The sequence below is a fragment of the Camelus ferus genome, chromosome 35 (genome assembly GCF_009834535.1).
Source record: "Camelus ferus isolate YT-003-E chromosome 35, BCGSAC_Cfer_1.0, whole genome shotgun sequence".
NCBI lineage: Eukaryota > Metazoa > Chordata > Mammalia > Artiodactyla > Camelidae > Camelus > Camelus ferus.
The window spans coordinates 6,333,995-6,356,001 of NC_045730.1; the positions used below are offsets into that span (position 1 = coordinate 6,333,995).

Genomic DNA, 22,007 nt, shown 5'->3' on the forward strand with positions numbered 1-22,007 from the left:
TTTCCCACTAAGTGTTGCCAAAGGGTTGTGCTGCTGATAATTCCTTCTAGAGTTCTGAAGAGAATAAAGCAGAGAATCAAATCTGATGAAAAGTATATAAAGAGCCTAAGGTGAATTGAAGCTTAACACACCAAACAGCATAGATCACGGCTGGTTTCCCTCCCCTCCTCTTGTTCTTCCCTTCCACAATTGCAGTCAGCTGCCCAGCGGTTATTTCTGCCCTCTCCAAGCATCCTTCAGTCACTCATAGCCCATCCTGTACTTCAACTATCACTAAAAGGAATTTGAAATCTTTCAACACAGAGATATTCTTTCTGCTACAGCTTATTTCAGGATGCCACAGCTCAAAATAAAAATCTGCAGATTGCTGATGGCTCTGTCAATATCATTCAACTGCTAACCACGCTTTATTGGAGGTGCTTATAGGTAAAGTGTAGGCATCTGAACCCGTCAGTAAATGGAGAGAATGTCCTGGAGCTCAAACAATTCCATCCTACAAGCGGCCAAGTTTACAAACTTCGCTTCTGCATTATGGAAGAATTCTTTACAAGCTTTAAACTGCCGAAAATGTCGCCATCTTGTAACAGATTCAGTGGTGGAAAATAAGGACAAGAATTGTACTTTCCATTTCTCTATTGCTTTCATTTTATGCTAAAAAACAGGAGTATTTGCCATCATGTGTTATTGTCCCATATCACCGGTGTATACTCAATCTCTTCAAACTATATATTTAAAGACAACTTAATCTTGTATTTTTAGAAAAGAATTCATAGTTGATTTCATTGCTATTACTTTTTATTGTTAGGCTGTTGAATATCTTTGCATATGTTTCTTTACCATTCCTTTCTCTTTTTCAGTCATTTGCCTATTTGGTTTTATGGCCTTTCATATATATATACACATACATATATACACACACGCATGTCTGCATGCGTGTATGTATTTTTGTCATTGCCACTGTTAAATTCAGTGAATTCACAGATTTTTAAAATTATGGATATTGACCTTTTGTCTAGTGATTAACAAAAACTATTGATTCTCTACATCAATCTGATTTATAGGGTCTTGATATTCATACTCATCGAGGACAACAGTTCCTAGAAAATTACTGGTCATAAATGAATTTTAATAAAGTGGTTATTCAAGAAAAGAAAACTGAAGGAATCAATAAAAATATCATTATTGTCACCAGTTAATTTAATTGAATCAATATAACTAAGCCATTAAAAGTCAACATATCAGAGACAATATTCAATAGGAATTCACTTCCTTTAAGGTGCCTCTGATGTTCAGGGGAAAAATTACTAAACAAATAGGGAATAAACCTATGTGATATAGGATAGATTGTATAAATCAGGATTTAATATAATATTATTTTAGGAGAAGTGAAAATAAAATCTCTAGTTGAAAACCATGTGAGTGCTTCTATTTTTAGGAGAAAAAATAAACTCTACCCCAAACATAATGATTCTAACTCAAATATCTAACAATGGGAATATTAGATATTCTGGGCTAATGCTTACAAGCAGAGGTATTTTCTTATTGTAATTTTATGAATGAAATGATAAAAATGAAATTTCTCTACTACAAAAGCTATCATGGCGATAGTGAGAGATAATGATCATCATTAGTAATCAGTGAGCTAAATTTTCTTAAGCAGTTTTAAATATAGACTGAGCACCTTTGAAGGGTCTGCTGCATCAGAACATTAAATCATCTGCAAAGTCTGCCTTTTTCTAAAAGAAAATATGTAGAAATGGAAAGAAACAGCATCTGTATTTTTTGGTGAATCACCATGTTCCTGGTACTGTGTCAGGTATGCAGAATATAGAGGAAAAATTGTTGATGTTACATGGAATGGGTTCTTCCGAAATAAATATTTGCTAGTTTCCCTCAATAATATATCTATGAAATTGTTATGGGAAACATAGGCTTTGCCCAGGGAGAAATTTCTATTCAACAAAGCCAACACATAATAACACTGAACGACAGAGCTGGCCATTAGAAAGGTATGCTTTGGATCTACTTGGGGAGAAGAGACTTTTTGGAAAGTGGGGGTAAGGGTTGTTGGTTGTCCATCCAACATTGTTTCTCTTATTTCTCCTTCCCAAGAGAACTCCAGTTTTGTTGAAGTATCCTCCTATTTCCCGCTCAGCTCAGGTCTTTCAGGTGAATCTGAACCTAACCTCAGTGCAAATGATGAGTATGATTGGTCCAGTTATATTTGCAAGAAGGCACCCATGATGTAAGTTGGCAAAATGGTGCAGAGACATCACTGCAGAATCATTTTAGGAGAGTTCTCCTCTTCCCTGTTCTGGGAATGGTTATGAAAATGCCCCTTTCTCTTTCCCCTTTGGATAATTTGTCCTGTGCAAACATCAGGAGTGAAGCTATTGCTGCTGGATCAAGACCAACCTGAGGAGGAAGCCAGCAGACACGGGAGGGCAGAGCCAAATGGATTGTAGGAAAATGGAGCAGAGCCAGCAGATGAAGAGAAATATAAAACCTGTCCAGCCTCCAGATTTCCAGTGTGCTAAGCCAATAAATGCCCTTACTGTTGATGCCAATTTCAGATGGGTTCTTTGTTACTTGCAACCAGAGTCATCCTGAATAATACCTGAATAATTGGAATATTGGTGTACTATGAAGAGGCAATAGAAGATAAATATGAGAATAGAAAAAAACTCATGTTCTAACTCCAAATATCTGGTGGAAAATGATCAAAGATGATATTTAATTAATTATATTAATCATTCCTATTTCTTAATATGAAGTTTTTTATGACATTTCAAGATTAGCAGGCTACATTCTGTCACTCATTTTCCCCTTATTTCTCTTTTACATTTTCATCTCATTATTGGTCTTTTGTAGACATTACCTTGGAGTATATTTAAAGTTAAGGATTAGTATCATTTTTGAACACAGCAAAGGTTATCTCTGCTCACAGGAAGCAAAAAAATCTATTTTAAATAGCTGTTAAATTTTAAAAAGCAATAATAACCAACAGAATACACAAAGTGTGTTCTTATTGTCTATGGGTGGAAACAGATGGCTTGTGGTTTAGGAATTCAAGAAGGCTTTGGAGTCACAGAGAGACTGATTTGGGGCTTCAAGGAACCAGTAGAACTCAGAGCTGCAAAGAGGGCTGGGCTGGAAAGTAGCAGGAAACTAAGCTTGGCAAAAATGGTCGAAGCCTAAGAAAAGAGATCAAAAGAATCCAGATGTAAACCCGCGAACCATGAAATTAGACCCGGGGGTAAGTGCTAAGCTTTCTTTAATCATCAAATTCTAAGGCAGAGTTCCTTCTGAAGCCATTTTTTAAGGATCATGCTTACTTGTATTTTTCACTTAAAACTGGTCTAGTATCTTCATTTCTCTAGTGTCTTAAAGAACATAAATAAGATTGCTTCTGCTTCATCACTGAAGTGGTTAATATCTTGCGCTCTTCTAGTCAAATGTTAAAAAAAGGCATAAATCTCCAAACAAGCTTTATTTATATTTACTTTTAACAAGAGCTGTAAAACATGTCTCAACAAGCAGCAATTTAATTACATCCATGCATTTGATCTGATGAACATCCTGTTTGCAATAAACCTTTTCCTATAAATATACATTGAAAACACAAATTAAGCACCCATGTTAAGCAATGTGGCCTGTTTCCTCAATATCATAAATTTTGCTACGAAATCAACTGTATAGTCTCAGGAAGGCCCTATGTTCTTTTATAGTTTCAAAAGTCAAATGCTCATTCTAGGAGTTCTACTGAAAGACTTGTGAATGTCTGTATAGAAGAAATAGGAATGCTACCCTTGTTTAGTTGCCCAGAAATAAAAGCTATAATCAATCAATTAATATGATCTTTTCTTTCCTAATCCTTGACCATATTTCTTTTTTGGGGAATGAGTTGAGTTTTCATAATGGAATTTCATTAACAAATTTCCATAATGTTACCAGTGAGCAAGAGAAGAGGATGTCCCACCACTTCTAAGTGGGTGAGATTGGAAGTAATGGTAAGAACTGCTGGAACTCTGGTAAAATGTTAATTTTTAAATTAATTACTCCTCCTGTTGTAGAATCACACACAAACATACATACACACAAGTGACTAAGTAAAAGCCCACACACTGTTCTCTGTGCACGTGTGTGTCTGCACACACACAGAGCTTTGGAAATTAGAATTCATTTGTAGAGAGGAATTTTTAAAAGTGTGACTCTTTATTGTCAAAAGGACATAAACTTCTTATGATATTGGCTTTAAATTTTAGTTCGCATTGTGACATAATTTACAACCCACCAAATACACACAAACTGAGACAAATGTTTCATTAAGCCTTACTTGTCTCTTAATAAAAGACACTCGCAGAGAATTTTTTATTCTATAGTATCTTTCATTTGAAAATAAAAAAAGAAAGTTGCAACCCGCAACAATGATTTTACAACTCACTAATGGGTCACATCAGTTGAAAAATACTGTCTTTAGGGACATCAGGTAATGTCTGTAGACACACTTACATACGTACGTAATTATGTGCATATTTACATACTGGTCTGTGACCATATGAACCAGGATTCTCTTGAATCAGGGATTGCCAGTAGAATAATTCTGAGACTCCGTATTTCATTTTTAATGCCTATTAAGTTGAAAATATTTTTACTATCAGCATTCTTTCCTGCTAGGTAGGATCAGTAAACTAACCTGAGTTCTTTCAGATCTCCAGAAATACCTTGAAACATGAAAAAACCCCAGAGCAGCTCACGCCTTCCATGTCATGTTCCTGGAACCAACTTTATTCCAAAGCTCCAGCTGTCCATGTGCTCCTAGTGGCACGAGGAGGATTCCACAGCATGATGGACAGATTAGCAGTGGCTGACAGTGACAGGCCACATCCCGGGAGTACCCTGGGCTGACAGAGAGGCCAGACTCTCTTCCAGGAGGCGCACAAGTCAAGGGAGCCAGGGTTTGGATTCCGCCCATGCTCTGTTGCTGTAAATGCTGAAAAGCAACACTTCTCACACCCCCTTGGGTGTTTTCAGTTAGAACACCAAAGAATGAGGTAAAACCTCACCCTCGTCAATTCAGTGACCTAAACATCTTTTCTCAGCAAAGATGTTGGTCTATTTCATTTGGGAATGTATGCATTTTAAACTTTTGTCAAAGAAGGTGAGGTCAGGAGAGCTGGGCAACAAGAGAATATATTGGTACCAGAAACCACACTTGAGTATTTAATTTCTCACTCATTTTTTTTTAAACTTTGCACTTATAAGCTGGAAATATGATCTATTTCACAAATACACCTAATTTACACTCATTAAAGCCCAATTCCAAGCTTAATTTCCCAAGCATAAGATTTGAGCTAGTCTCTCTCCATTTTCGCTTTACTCCTTTGTAAGTGGTGGTGGTGTAACAATTAGTACAGCTTAGGTGCAAAAGTTATAGGCCTAAAAGGGAGGCACTTTGGCAGACCAGTATTGAGTCTACATGCTTCACCAGCATGAAGAACTATTTAAAGGAAAGATGGAAGAGAACGCGAAAGGAAGCGTGAGGATGGATTTACAAAAGGGCAACACCCACCGGCTCCTCTGTGCTGGTCTGCTCTGCCCCGACTGGCCCCTAAGGAGTTATGATATTATAACTCTTTTCCTCTCAGAAGCAGACTGGGTTATGTCTCATGGATCTCTTTCTGAATTGGAAGCATGTTCTTTTACTTTCTATAACATTTACCCCTCCACCTCCAGACTCGAGTCAGCTGACCTTGCTTTAAAGCAAAGCTCCTCATACAACACAGCGGGCGGTCTCTGCAGTCCATGCATTTACTTACAAGTCAGGGATACTTGCTTTTAAAGATAAGGATGGGGGAGGGGCTACCAGGAAATCTTATTGATCAGTGTAGCCCCCTCCCAAGCAAGATTCCAGAAAGATCTGTCACAAGCTCAACACTCCAGTGTTTCTCAGAGAAAGAGATGAGGTTATGAAAGGGGACCTTACGCCTGCTGAATTCTCTAAGGAGCACAGAGAATAGTCAGGGATTTCTAGATGGCTCTGAAACACCTTTGAAATCCTAAAACAATTATTTTGAGAAGTGATATTTGTTATTTTGGTAGGTCTTTATGCCTGTCTGCTTTAACAAAGGGACTTGGCTTTTACAGAGGCTAGTGCCTGAGTTGGAATAAGAATGGAATAGATTCAGTGACTCCCGGGGACCTTCCTCCGCACCCATGACAACTGCAGTAATGTGGCATCTCACCACTTCAGTCTCAAGGATGCCTTTCCAGCTGGGCTTTAATTAATGATAAATCAACAGACAGACAGGTGACAACCATTATATTCTTCCACCTTATCACTGGGGCTAGAATTAGTGACAAAAGTTTTAATTAAATTTTAACTTTATCTTACTTAATTAACTTTGTGTGAAGATGGGCCACACACACACTTATATTTGCATCTACATATTTGTTTGTTTAGTCATGAAATTTTTCCAATTTCTTGTTTGACATGAGAGCATTTAAAAAGAAAGGGATAGTGTTTAATCCAAATGAATTCGGTGTACATTTAACACTCTCCAATGTTTAAGAATGTAAAATACTTAGAAGAGTGTCTGGCTCATAAGAAGCACACCATAGATGTAAATTAGCAATAACTATATATATATATATTTCTTATAACAATAATAAATTTCTTCCCTTGTTGAGAATATCTCCCAGATCTCTGGTGCATTGTTCTCATGAAGTCTCTCCGTATGATATGCTGGCTCTTATCAACAGAAGTACATCCTTTCAGTGACTTAAGAGGAAGTAATAGGCCTGTTCTTCATATATTTATTCTATATGTTCAACTTAAGGGGAGGGGTTATATCTACCTGTTTCTCATATTTCCCCAAAGTTCCTATCACAATCCTCTTTCTCTCAAATCATTGAGAGTACATTCATATAAAACATTTGGAAAAATACTTAACAGTATAGAAAAAAATATGAAAACCACTTTAAATCTTACCACTTACTGAAAACTATAATTGACACTTTTACTCATTTCCTTTGTTTCTTCTACGCATGTCAACTTCAACCTTTATAGAAAACAGATATATTTGACACGTGTTCCATAGCCTACTTTTCACTTACACGTTTTAAACATTACCTCATGCCATTAAACGTTTTTCAAAACTATTATTTACAATGGCTGCTTAACAATCCTTTTAATGAATGTAGGCTATTTAATCTTTCCTTCTGTACCAATATTTTTGCTGTTACAAATAAATGGTAATATTCTTTGCACATCAATTATCAGAAAATATTGTTGACTGATTCCTGTCATTCAGATGCCATTTAATCTATAGTTTGTTGGATGGATAGTATATAAATTCCTTCTTTAGGAGCACTTGGTAATGCTCAGCGTGTCAAGATGTGTCTTAGAACAGGGCCTATTAGGAGACAAGGAGGGTGATGTGCCTTCTGTAATGAAGGCAGTGCTCATAGCAGCCCTAAGGTGATTTTATACCCAGTGCAAACTTCCTCTAGACCCAGAATCACCTGTCTTCTATCATAATAGCACCGTGTATGACACATAGTAGGTATTAAGTAAAAATTCGCTAACTGAAGATCCAAGGGTCTACCTGACGTTTCACTTGGTTGTTTACAGGCATTTCAAACCTAATACACCCACATGCTGAACTCTTAACAATTGCCATGTCTCTCCCATAAAACAAGAAATCACCTGTTTATCTCCCTCCTCCCAAACTCAGCAAATTGGATCACAATTCACATGCTTTGTCAAACCAGAAAGCTGGGAATCACCCTTGACACTCTTACCTCCCTCCTCCCACCCAGCAAGTTCTGACGCTTCTTTTGCAGAACCACTTCCAATCCATCCACGTTCCTTCATCATCTCAGCCATCATGGTCCAACCCAGCACCAGCTCACTGTGAGTTCCTGTTCCTGGTCTTCTCACCTCCACTACTGACTGCTTCCAGACTGACTTTTAAAAACACATCTAAGGATGTGCTACCTCTGTTTTGGAAACAATACTGCCCTTTGCACTTGGCATTTTTAATAAACATAAGCTATGACTCTGTGCTGTGGCTTCTAAGGCACTACCTGATTTGCCCCCCACCACAGAACTTTCTGCAAGTTCTGTGACTACACCAATGCTTCTCATTCTCTGAGCACCCACATCGGCCCTGTTCTCTTTTCTTCTGTACCCCTCTCCTGCTTCTCTCTGGCCCTTCACAAAGCTGGATCCCTCCCAGACTTCAGGTCTAACCATCTGTCTCCTAAAATACCCGATGCTCTCTTGCAAGGTGCCTTTTTCATTTCCTTCCCTGCCCTAGGTGTCTCGAGTCTTCTTCAATTTTGAGATCTAAAAGATTTAGTAACAGGTTAAAAAAAAGTGAAGAAACTGCTTTACCATGATGGCTGGTTTTGGTTTGGTTTTAAATAGACATCAGAAGGGTAAAGAGAATTCTCTCTTACAACATGCATTGGAACTGATTTTTGGGATATGACCTCATTCAGAAGTTAAAGTTAAAATAATTCACTAGAACTTCTAAAATTTTTCAATTAAAACTCTGCATGAGATGGCTAACCAATCCCCAATCTTGGCTTATTTTGGCTTATTTGACACAGCATCTTTCCAAGAGGCTGCCAGCACTAGTCAATTTCTTGTCTTCTCCACCCACAAACAGAATGATGGTGGCAGATATTTCTAAATAAATGCACACTTTAATAACAAACATCTGATTTTTAAAGTCTGTGTCAATACTATCCACATTATCTTTTTGTTTCTTTCCCCTGAGAGTTACATATCCTCCTTTATTGAGAGGGATACTGAGAAACAATAATTTAGCACTTGGTGAACCTCCAGAAGCCCTCTTCCTGTGAACCCCTGGGGGCTAAGGGGCGGGGCTGGGGGCTCCATGAGCTTCCTGAGGGCCATGTGGTGGTGGGCAGGGGCAAGGCAGCACATTCAGTCCCAGGCACATGGAACATATACCCAGGAGGTGAGGAGCTGGAGAGACCCCCTCCAAAGATGGGGGCACAAAAAGGCACAATGGCAGGAAAGGCTGGGCAGAGTGGTTGAGTGTCAGGGGTCAACAAAGGACACCATGATGTAGTGAGTGCCCCGAGTGGTGGGCAGCCCTTCATGGTAGTGGGTGAGGCAGCCAGGGTGAAGGAGCCCCCAGCAGTTCCTCGGGGATGAGACCACGCAGTTGTAGCACAGGAATGGCAGCCTCCCCCCTCATAATCCAGGCCCTTGTGGTTGGGGGCAACATTGAGGGTAAAGGTGGATGAGTTGTGATGCGGCCACAGAGGGGGCTGCTCATCTGGCCGGTAGCAGACCACGAAGTTCATCACCGCCCGGGTCTTGGTGCGGTAGCCTGGGAACAGGCTCTTGGTCATAGGCCTCACGTACGTCCTCAGCAGCTACGGCCACTGGTCCTCGTAGCCCACCTGCTTCATGTGGATGTCCACGGTGGGCACGTTCTCGTAGCCTCCAGCCAGCCTTGAGTCCTCGTGCTGGCCTCCTGACCACTGGCCACAGTGCTCCATTTCCTCCACTAGCTCATCGCACATTTGCTCGGACAGCAGAGGGAACCAATACACATCTGGGCAGGGCTGCTCCATGGGTCCCTCCCCTTCAAGAGCCTGGCTGTAGTTCTCCTGAATGCACTGCTCCTTCCAGTCCAGGGGGTTGTCGAAGATCTGCCAGAGGTCAGGGTGCAGGTGGTCTGTGTCGTACCGGGAAGTGGCCAGGAGGAGGCCAAATTCGTGCTGATTGCTGAGGTGGAGGAAGATGCCCTGGTCCCGCAGGGTCTTACAGAAGGCCATGTCTGGGTCAGTGTCGCTGCCTGAGAACACCTCCCTCTGGAGCAGCTCTGTCCTCGGGGTTTCCCCATGGATCACATAGGCCTGGGATATATAGGGCACATTCCATGCGCCCACTCGCCTCCCCTGCACCAGCTCCACGTAGTCCTCAGAGCGGGCGTAGTACTCATCAGGGCTCAGGGCTCCCCAGAAGTTGGACCACAGCTTCCCGTGGCAGGACAGCATGGGTGCGCTCACCTTCCTGTTCTCCTCGATGAGGGTGCGCAGGGTCTGTGGGTTGGTGACGACAGTATCGGCATCCAGGCTGAAGTAGAATTCACATCTGAGGTCCTGCTGACAACTGTCCATGGCCATGTCCCTGGCCTCGCCTGGGGTCAGGGCCTCCTCGGGCCCCACCAGCTTCACAGCTGAGAAGTGGTCCTGGAGCTGGGGCCAGGAGTCAGCAATGTGGGGCTGTTCTGCAGGAAAAGGGTGATCCTGTCGGGAGGATAGTCCAGGAGCAGCAGCCGCTGTAGGAAACAGGGCAGGAACGGGGTAGCTTGTTCCACAAATATGGCCAGAAGCACCTGCGGGGGAGGCCACCACCCCCTGGGAGTGTCCTCCAGTCCTGGTTGCAGAACCCACAACCTCCCTCAGGAGCCCAGCCATTGGGGATGTAGTTTCCCAAGTAATTCAGCTGATGCTTAGTGGGACCAGTCCCATGGACCACAGTGGGAAGTGTGTCGTAGGCCAAGTTCCGGATATGCACACGATTCCGACCAAACTTTAAAACCACCTCATCTAGAGCCTCGTTGAGATTCTGAAAGATCCGGGATTTATGACCCAGGTTAAGGCTGAGTTTCTCCCCGAGTCCTGGGGTCCAGGTGGAGCCAAGTGTAGAACAGTTAGTCATCATTGGCATCTTTGTAGTTCCACGGGCGGACGATTTGGTGGATGTTGGGGGCGAAGCCGACGAACACACCAGAGTGGAGGAAGCGCTTCCCCGTGCCCACCTCAGGGTCCTGCTCCGCCAGCCCCCACTCAGGCGAGCAGAAGCCCTCCGTGGAGAAGAGCAGACGGCTGCCACTCCGGACAAGCTTCTTCAGCAGCTCGGAGGGGCTGCCAGCCAGAATCACATCGTAGCTGTCCACGAACATGATGACCTTATCTTCCCGGTCTGCGTATTTCTCCATTTCTTTCTTTAGCCACCTGACTTTCTGTCCTCCACCAACCGTTCGGGCTACATCACCCCCTCGCCACTCCTGTCCCAGGCCCAGGGTCCGCACGGTGTAGTTGAAAAACTCTGCAGACCGCAGAAAAGGCCGGTATCCCTCCGTCTCGGCTGTGGCCACGGCGATCACCAGCAGCTTCTCTGGGTTGACGGGGTCGCTGCCCCAGGGACGATCTGCGGCCGAGGCCGCTGGAGACGGTGATAGCAACGGGAGCGGTAACAGCGGGAGCCGGAGGCCCGGGCCGAGGCCGTGGCCGGGAGCGGGCGGAGACGGCACACAGGCCCGCGCGCCGCCCAGGCGGCGAGCCGGGACCCTAACTCTGGAGAGGGGCTTTGGGGAAAAGGACCGGGGCTGCTGTGCGGGCCGCTGCAAGGCGGAGCCGGCCTGGGGCTCCGCCCTGGAAAAAAGGTGTAGCCAGAGGTTACAGAAGGCTCGAGGTGCCGGCGCCCTAGGCCAGGAGAGGATTGTCCAGGGGCGCGGGCAGAGCTGAGCAAGCGGAGGGGGCGCCCCGGCCAGAGGCGAGGGAAGGACGAGGGGTGGGGCCGGCGATCCCGAGCCGGGACTTCGGTTAGAGCCAGCCTCGCCCACTGCCCGCGTAACACTTGAGGAAACAAAAGCGGAGGGGGGAAGTGACTCCTTGCGGGTCTGGCTGGACGCGGAGGCGGGCCTTTGCCACCGCCCTGCCCCGAGCAGCCAGGCGGAAGGCCCGGAGAGCGAGGCGGCGGGGTCGCACGGAGCCGGGACTGCGGCAGGGAGGGAGGAGTCTGCGGCCCCAGGTGCCAGGGAAGCTGGGCGTTGAGGTTTTTGCAGACGGTCACCGGGGACCTCTGGGATTGCCCACTCAAGCCTGCCCATTTTGTTTGGTAGTCTGGCCCATCATCTCTACTGCCCAGAGAAGCTCCAGGGGCTGCCTTAGTGATGACTGCATCTTCAGGAGGACCAAAGGAAAATAATGTTTCTTTTCCATGTTATCTTTTGTCTAAGTTTTCTGCAGATTTTCCTGTTGTCCTCAAAGTACAGACTTACATTTTCACAATAACAAATCCTGCTGTAAGATTCAAAAGTAAGAGAGTGAAAGAAAGCATGAAAAGTAAGGTAGCTGATTTGCCTGAGACGAATGGGTAAGATTTAGGCGATGCAGGATTCATGCCCTGGATGGGCCATTTAATTAAAATGAGAAATGGCACAGGCTGAAGTTAAGCAGTTTAGGGAATTAATAATCAGGTGCAAATGCAAAGTAAGGACACTATCTTTTAGAACGTTCATCTCCATCTTTATGTCATCCGAGCCAAAGGACAGGCAGGAAATAATATCAATGAGATGCAGGCAACATTGACAAACGTTCTGGCCTCCGAGAGCACAACATAGTTGGGCAGACTAGGTGATCGTCTCTTCAAGTACAAGCATTGAGAAATTACCAAGGGTTACGTGACTTACCCAAAGATCCCCTATGTCAAGGTCAAAGATAGGGAGTATGGCTGGTCAGCTAGTTCCATGGCCCTTTTAGAGGGATCATCCTCCATTGGACAGAGGCCCGCAGGAGAAAATCTATCAATAGTGAAGCAGAAGAAAAATAGGTGGCCTTTGTGGGGCTAGATTTACCCACTGGAGGGAAATGGAAGCGCTTTAACATTATAGTAACTGTTGGCAGGCGGGCCAGTGAGGAGGAGGTTAAACACAGCACACATCTCAAACCCCCAGGGGGAAGCACGCTGCTTTGCTAGGAAGGCTCTGCCAAGTTCTCCACTTCAGAGAGAGCTCTGTAGGGGTGCCGGGGAAGGGAAGAACTTGGATGAACATGTGAAAATGTTGACATAGATCTAGGAGAAGAGACTGAACAAATTCACATGGACTAGAAAATTGCTTTGATGACTCTAACAAGAGAGATGAGTCAAAAAAGGGAAATAATTTAGGAAGAAATCAAGGTGAAGAAGTGGCAGCTTTGGCCACTAGCGTGTTACCTGGTACGAGTTCTAACCCTCATTCTGTAACTTTTCTCTGCTTGCTGAGTGATAATGGGGAAAAAGATTGCAAGGAGGCCATGTCTATAAAACAGATCTCTGCAATTTTTTAAAACAATTTCTATCAATTTATCTTCAGATTTTATCAATTTTTTCCCCATAGTTTTACATGGCATAGTTTTGACAGACTAGACCGCAAATACATTCTGCCCATCTTTTATGCAGGAAGCTTTTCCCACGGGGATAAACTAGTATTCACCTCTCTGTGTTGGCTTTTCTGAGTCTTGCTGCTCTGGGTGACTTCTTGGATGTCCTGCGAGGAGTGGGCTGTTTGGAGAACCCCACTTACGAACCATGCCTACCGGCAGGGGTTGGTAAAATGGAAACAGGAAAGGTTGCTAACTGGCTTTCAATTTAGGTAGAGAGTGCGTTCAGGTAAGGAAAGATGCCTCCTCTTCGTAGACAGCCCCCCTCAGACTTACATATCTTGGCCCTGTAGCCAGAGCATGAGAGAAGAGGCCAGGCAGTGTTGGCCAATTAAATGGCAAACTAGAGAGGGCCCAACTCCTAGGAGGTACTCAACTAACATTTGCTGAAAAGTAATCGTGAATCACTTTTGCTAGCATAATAGATATAAATGCATGTTTTGAAGTTAAAAAAATGCAGTGTCTTCTCATTACATAGGCTTTTGGGAATTAACATGGCACATGGGCCGTACTTGGGTGGGACGAAGTATAGGTGTATAGCTCCGTGCGTTACACGTGTTACGCCACTGGTGGTCCACGGCTAGAGATGGTGGCTGCGGCAAAGGATCAGTGGAATTACTTGTGCCAACTTTTCCTTAACTGGAAACAAGTAGCTATCACAGGGAATTGCTTTAAAAAGTACTCTTTAAACACTTCGGAAATGCATTAATATACAGAAGTACTAAGTCACACGTTCTGTTTCTGCTAATTTATGACCAAAAGATGTCTTCTTGTTTCTTGCAAATGTGAATAATTACACCTCACATCTCCAGGCACTGAAATTATATGCATCTGAATGATTTAGGATGCAAACTAGCATTGATCTTTTTTAAACTTGAAGAGAGGAAAAATATGTGTTTACGAGAGAGTGTGGCTTCAACGCTGTCCTCAGTGTGTAGGTGGTGGAGAGAGGTGATGACGTTCATATTTATTTATACATGCTTGAGATTGTAGAGACTTTTGAGCAGCTTTGGCTCGGTTTTGTTGTTTTAGATATTTGTAATACAGTCTTATCTAATTATATTGGAGAAAAGATCCACTTACAAAAAGTACATTAAAAAGACTGCATAGAAAACAATTAATGTAAAGAAGGAAAAGGAGTTACTAAGAGAAATTTCACCTCTGCATTTCATACTGTGGAATTATTAGACATGGCCAAGTTCGTTGAACTGGAATCATTTTACTTGTATTGATACATTTATGCTTCCAGAAATCTATTTTCTCCCTAATTTCTCATTGGAACATTTGCCTTAAATAGTGTCTTTAAGAGTTTATATGGTCAGGATGGTACTCAACCAAAAGTAATAAACCTTTTGTGGGTGACATTCTAATTATTTCCATAGCAACCCTTTATGGGTTAAGATGTCACAAGGAGGATTATGGCTTCAGGTGTGGGGCAGACAACAGGAATGCAACGTCACTAAGACAAAGATGCTACTTGGGCATTAAATAAATGAGTGGGGAATAGACAAAATGGAACAGCAGTATCTTTCAATTAAAAAATTCATTGCACTTGTAAGTCGCCTGTCAGAGGGAATCCTCAAATGTGAGTTTGGGCAGATGGTGTCTTCTCATCAGGGGTGATAATGGCCCAACTCGATGTAGTCATTTAGAGATTAGAGTTATTCTCAGCTTCTCAAAGGGCAGTCCCTGAGCTGGTCACATAGCATGAAATAATTTGCAGGAAAACCGTATCATTGTGTATACCTGTAACTTGTCATTTTTGTTTTTCATCAAAAATGCTGCGGTTTCTTCCAGTTTAAAGAAGCTTGCTTTGCCTCTAAAGACCAGCTCTCATTTCACTGAAGACTTCCAGCTGTATTCACACACTAAGTCACAGGCACATCCTTAGGAACTTTCCAAGTTTGGGGGGTCTCTTTGGGGTAAAGACTAACAACACTAATTTGGGATCAGAAGAATCTGTGAACTGTGGGAATATCTTCTAAACTAGGAGGTAAAATCCATGGGAATCAAGATCTTTTTTTTTTTTTTTTTCACCATTTACCCGGAAATGGAAAGAGTCTTGGGCACAAGAAAGTATTTAAGTCAAATGCAGCAGTAGGTAACCTGAGAGCAAAGGCAGACATGCCTATTATGTAACTTAGAATGTTTCAGCACAAAGGTTCCAATCTCAGTGAACACAAACTTGAACCCCTCCTTCCCGGGAGACTGCCACTATCCCTTTTCACTAGCAGAGATCATGAACCTGGCCTTCAAGTACATTTCCAGGGAGGTACAAGGGCTTGGCTGTGGTGGAGAACATTGTCCTGCTGGTGGAGAGACAAAACTAGGGAGGCAGGGAAAGACCAAACCATCCTTGAAGCCATGCTAAGCACTTAAAGTGGAAAGTGGAAAGAGTCAAGTCCAGAAGAGAACCTATAGTATGCTGCCTTTATGAAGGAAAGAGGAAGCTATAATAAAATACACAAGTGTTTGCTAATTTGTGCAAAAGAAATACAGGAGACATGAACGGAAACTAAAAAGATGGGTTTTCCACCCGAGGGTGGGTAGGAAGAGGGAAGGAGAGTGGGAAGGGGGCACTTTGAAGAGGGAGGTTGACATTTTTCTGAGTGTACTTTTTTGTGTTGCTCTGACTGTTAGAACTACAGTTTTGTTTCACATAGTCAAGAAAGTTAAAAAAAAAAACTAAAACAACCCAGGATATGTGGAAAAGCAAAAATGAATGAACCTATGTTAAAAAACAAAACACAAATGAGCCTAAAAAATGTATTATAAATTGCTGACAGAACCACCTTCAAGGGGGTAGGGAAGAAAATGAACCAAAGTAACTTTGGAAAATAACATTTTGATGGCATGCTATAAATCGAAAGACCAAACAAACAGAAACAAACCCATATGATAATATACAAATTCAATTATTGCATTTGTTACAGGGGGTATGGGTTAGTAATGCTGAAACTACTTTACAAGGATATTCGGATTGAATAAAAAAGTACAAACATTGTAGATAATGAGAACTAGGTTTTTCACTGTTGGAGAAAGAGGAAAAACACAAAGAAAGGGAAAATGAACCTGTGGTGTTGGATTGGAATCTATCTCTCATCCATCTATTGATGCAAAGAGATGAATATAGAAAACCAGGTTCTTGTGCGTTCATGTGGCTTGGTATATATACATCTATTTCCTAGTTCTGTCTGCTCAGAAGCCCTAGTAACAATGGTTTTCCAGTATTAATAGCACACCTTGGGTCTGGATTTTGTTTCTAAACATCTTCCAACAAAAGGGACCAGGGCTCCTTGGAGACATGGTTCATTCCAGGATCGGGGCAAAGAAATACAAGAGGACCCTGGAACATCTTGTGATGTCATAAAGTAGCAATTTCTCCAAAATGGATGAGGGCATGTCTAAAGGATGAAGGAGTCAACCCAAAAGCGTGCCCAATGGCATAGTCTCAAACAATTTGATATATTTATACTTTGTATGTTTTATTTAAAAACACATAATGGTAGTATTGGATAGTAATTGGTAGAATGGGATAAGTTCATACTGATATAAAAATAAATACATACTTAAGGAAGAAAGAATATCTTTTCCTTGAGAAATTCCAATTAATAAATATAGAAAGAATGAATAGAAAAATCACCATTAGACAACACAGTAGTAAGCATTGCAGACAAGAGACACGGAAGAGATGCTAAAATTAGGGGGCAGAAGCTTGAGGAGGAATCAGGATATTTGAATGGTCTTAAGGTATCTTCCCTAAGATAAGGAATTTCAAGAGAAAAACAGTAACTCTACAAGTGGAAATAGCTAGTGGACACACCCTAACTAAGGGGACAAAGTTAACCTCCCTGGTAATAAGGTGAATCAGCCGCATGGACACTCTGACAAGAAACACCCAGAAGGGCAAGGTCATTTCTGTGATGTTCTTGCCAAAATGCGTAACCTTCTTCCAATCAGGAGAAGAGCATCAGACAAACTCCATGTGAGGGAAATACTACAAAATAACTAGAGTCCTATTCAAAAATATCAAGTTCACGGATGACAAGGAAAAGACTAAGGTTCACAAGTTAGAGTGAGCTAAGGAGACGTAACAGCTAAATGCAGCCTGGGATTCTGGATGGGTTCCTGGAAGAGGAAAAGGGGCAGTGGTAGAAAAAGTGGTGAAGTTCGAATATGGTCTAAAGTTTTGTTAATACTCTTATATCTATGTTAATTTCCCAGTTTTGATCATTTTGACGATGATCATGTGACATGTCAACATTAGGGGAAGCTGGATGATGGGTGAATAGGAACTCTTCTACTTTTGCAAATTTTCTGTAATTCTAAGATTATTTAAAATTTAAAACAAATTGCAATACAAGGTGCAATAAAATTGATTCCTATTTCCATGTCTTAATGTGGTGCCATTTTCAGGAGATTGCATTTATCATTGGCTACACTGGCACACCTAAACATTTGGAAGATTTGAATAAAGCAAAGAACAAAAACCAAAGTAACAGATTTTTAATACTTAGGCAATCATTGCCAAAAATTAGAAAACAGGCAAAAAGAAAAAAAAAATCACCTGTCCTCCCATTGTTAATGTGTTAATATTCATTTGTTCAGATTTTTCTTTAGACGTCTATATGCATGTAATGAAATTTGGATATGTGTGCATATGTATGTAATTTCTTTTATAATCAGATTCTGTTTGATATTCTGCTTTTTTATTTAAGTTAAATTAGCAACATACTTTGTTTAAATACATATATACCTATGGCATCTTTTTTTCCCCTTTTAAATAGAGTTTAATTTTTGGAAGTGTTTTATGTTTATGGAAAAATTGAGAAAGTAATTCAGACTCCACACCCAGTTTCTCCCACCATGAACATCTCCCATTTTTAACATTAGCATGATACGTGTGTCACAATGAATGAACTGATACTGACATATTAGCATTAATTAAAGTCCATACTTTATTCAGATTTTTAAAGATTTTACCTAATTTCCTTTTTTCTGTTCCGAGATTCCCATTCAGGACACATTCCTTTTACCTGTCATGTCTCTTCAGGCTCCTCCAGACTATGTCAGTTGTTCAGACTTTCCTTATGTTTGACAGTCTTGACAGTTCAGAGAGGTACTAGTCAGGTATTTTGTTGAATGTCCCTCTATCGGAGTTTGATGTTTATCTCAAGATAAGATTGGGGTAGTGGAATCTGAGGAGGAAAACTGTAGAGGAAACGTACCGTCCTACCATAACATCAAGGACAGATACCACCAACATGATTAAATCAACGTGGTGATACCATGCCGAGGTATTGTTTACTGGGCTACTCCACTGTGAAAGTGACTCTTTCCCCCCATTTTCCCTACCATACTCTTTAGAAGGAGGTCATGGGGCACATCCCATATTTAAGGACACAGTCTAAATTTAATGGCTTCAGAAATATGAATGCATTGCAGGCTATTTAAGCAACTTCTTTTTTGGTTGTCATAGAGAGGGTTTTCAACTTTTACTCCTTCTAAGGAAACTTGCAACGCACTCTAACTGTGAACATTGATCTCTTCATGTATAGGGATTATTTCTTTAGGATAAAAAGCAAGAAGTGACATCGCTGGCTTAAAAAAATATGTATAGGAAAGCTTTTGACACATAGTGCAAAGTAGATCTCCAGAATATCTGTGGCAACTCGTAGTCCCACCAGCCTGCATAAGCAAGAGCATGCCACTTCTTTTTTCTGGGGGGGGGGGGGGGGTTAATTAGGTCTACTTATTTATTTATTTATTTTTAGAGGAGGTACTGGGGATTGAACATGTTAAGCATGTGCTCTACCACTTGAGCTATGCTCTCCGAGCAAGAGCATGCCACTTCCTGATACCACTGTGCATTGCTGGAGTGAGCGAGTGCGATCTAAGATGACGGAGTGGTGGGCAGAGGGCCACTGTGCAGGCTGTGTGAAGAGTTCACCTTTGCTCTCAGTGTAACAGGAGGCCACTGGAAGCTTGTTAGCAAGGGAGAGACCTGATCCGCATACTGTGCTGTGTGCCACGCCTTCATTTCTCAAAGTGGTCCATGAGATTATGGCTGGGTGTTTTTCTCCTTTGACCTTAACTTGAAGTCATCAACCAAAAAGGCAATGCAACAGATGACCTGCCATTCTTTCTTATGCCAACCTAACTTGCCATCAGATGGAAGAGTGCAGAAGGTAGGACTGGAAAGAGAAGAGGGAATGCCAAGATGATTTATTGAGGCAAGGCTGTTGGGTGGCAGGATGGAGTGGACAGGGAAAGAGAAGAACCCCCACTGCTGAAGGCTTTCTGAACGACTCTGCTAATGAACTCAGCCTTGTCGGCTGTACACAGTGTACTGCACTGAAATGAAGAGCAATGGGTAGATGAAACCCACCACTCCCGGACAGCTGACAGTCCTCTGCTAGTTTTTAATCCTGGCAGCAAAGACATTACCCAGAATAAGGAGGAAATAAGGGAGCATCCGAAAGAGCTGTTCAGGGATCATTCTGCAGGAGAGACTAGATCTATCTTTTGGTGTTCTAACAGAAAAGGACAAATCTGACTCCATATTAGATCTGTTCCTTTGGCTTTAACCCTGTGCTCTGTTTGCTGGTTCTGTACCTTTTTGTAAAAGAATGTTGCCTATGGCCTGAGATATACAGGAGAGCCTATTCTCAAGGCTCTGACCTTTAAGGGTATTAACACTTTTCCACTCATATAAAAAGTTGCAGAATAGAAAAAAACATTTGTCCTGTTGGAGGTTTATGGGGACGCCACGACCTGACCCACGTGGACCGCTGCAAGGGCAGAGGATTCTGACACCGAGTCTGCAACAACCAGCCACACCCCTCCCCTTTTTAGTATAAAAGGAGCCTGAATTCTGACTTGGGGGAGAGGGTTCTCCAGGACAGTAGTCTACCAGATCTTCTCAGTCTGCCGACTTTCCAAATAAGGTCATTCTTTCTTGCCCCGACACCTCATCTCCCGATGTATTGACCTGTCATGTGGTGAGCAGAACGAGTTTGGACTTGGTAACAGTGTGACTCAGTAATTCATACAAAGATGTTTATCACACTTGGGATGAAAAAGGGCTGATCTAAAGTAGTAGGATCTCCTAAATCTTCATAGCTTTTCAAAAATGAGAATTAAAGAGAATTATATGGACAGTATAGGTGCCATTAAACAGACCCATCAGAAAACACTTTAAACGTTTAGGGAACAGTTAGATAGGATCCATATAAACACAGATGCAGAGATTTCTTGCATCATTTCTCTCCAAAAGGTCTTGCTGTTGATTGGGACAGATAAGAGCTGAGGCTCTTTAAACATCGCAGGCATAACCAGATGGCCCATCCATCTTAGGGCCTACTGAGATGTAGAATTAATCTTTAATTACTTATTTATAATTTATAATTACACAGATAGGGGCCGCTCATCCCACTTGAGTAATTTTCTCTGTGGGATTAAGTTGTGCCATTTGGAAGGCACAGGGATTCTTTCAGTTCCTAGAGTCCTGGAAGCTGGTACGTCAGGGAACCACATCATCACGGTCGACATTACCAGTCAACACGCACACGAAACTACTGAGCAGACTGGTCTTGGTGGCCTCCGATTTTAAAAGTTATTATATCATCTTACCAACTGAATCCTACAAAATTGATGGTCAGCATATTTTGGCTACTAAGAGTGCTGACAAGACTGGACCTGAAGTTTTTACTCTCCCCTCTCCCCTACCCGACCAGTTCAGTCATCTCAGCATATAGATATGGCTCTGTGAACCAGAACAATCAGGCAAGCAAACAAAACCTCCAACACATTTCTCCTAAGCTCTATTATTTACAACGGTGGGGTGTTTTATCAGGTGTTGACCTACAGAGATTCAAATTTTGTCAGTCTGATAAGCTTGATATAACTCTGTAAAGAAGTAGGCAAAAACAGGAGATGGATAAAAAAAACTGAATAGAAATGGTCTTAGAAGCAAAATATCTAGGCCTAGAGAGCAGACTACATTCCTAGTACCTTTATTTTAAGAGCAAGCAGGTTTCATGAGCATTTACAAGAAGATAAAAAAAGAGGCAAGGATAAAGTGTTGCCAGTGCCTGGGGCCAGATCCTTTTTTAGGGTTTTGTATCTTCCTTTAGCTACTCAGAAAGAATCCAGGTTGAAGAATTAAAAATAGATTCTAAGGTGGCAGAATTTCAGGACTGGACTGAGCACTCAAGACAGTCTAGCCCAATTTCCTTCTTTTAAAATGTGAATAATTAAGTCCATTGAAGTTGGCGACTTCTCTAAATTAATACATTGAGCTATTCGCTTGTTCATTTAGCAGGTGTTCACTGGCTATCTGTTGAGTATGTATTGAGTGTTAGTGAATATTAGGCACAGAAAAGATAGTGTTAAGTAAGCTACCCTGCAGCTTGACATACTGCTTCTCTCATAAATGCTGAAAAGACCCAATGTTGTTTAACGTTGACCAGGAAAGGCTAAGGGACAATAATTGGCTACAAGGATGTGAAATACGGTGAGGAAAATTTTAACCATTTTATTATTACCATCAGGATTCAAGTAAGACAAATGGGTCCATGTTACAGCAGAACAGAGTTCAGTTAAATGTAAGAAACAACTTCTTGGCTACCACAGTGATTAAACACTGAAATTAGCAAGGGAATTTGTTAATAGTGTAACATGAAATAGATATTCCTCAGTCTTCAACTCCATTTTTTTTCCCAAATAATTCTTTTTATTTCTCATGAGGTCCCATTTCAAACTACTAACTCCAAGGATTTTAGTTGCAAAGTTGTTTTTGGTATAAAGCACAT

At 42.0% G+C, this 22,007-nt stretch overlaps 1 pseudogene; it reads right to left on the reverse strand.

The window, feature by feature from the left end:
- Positions 1 to 8,919: 8,919 nt before the first annotated feature.
- On the reverse strand, positions 8,920 to 11,882 carry LOC102510615 (annotated as a pseudogene).
- Between the last annotated feature and the right edge of the window lie 10,125 nt (positions 11,883 to 22,007).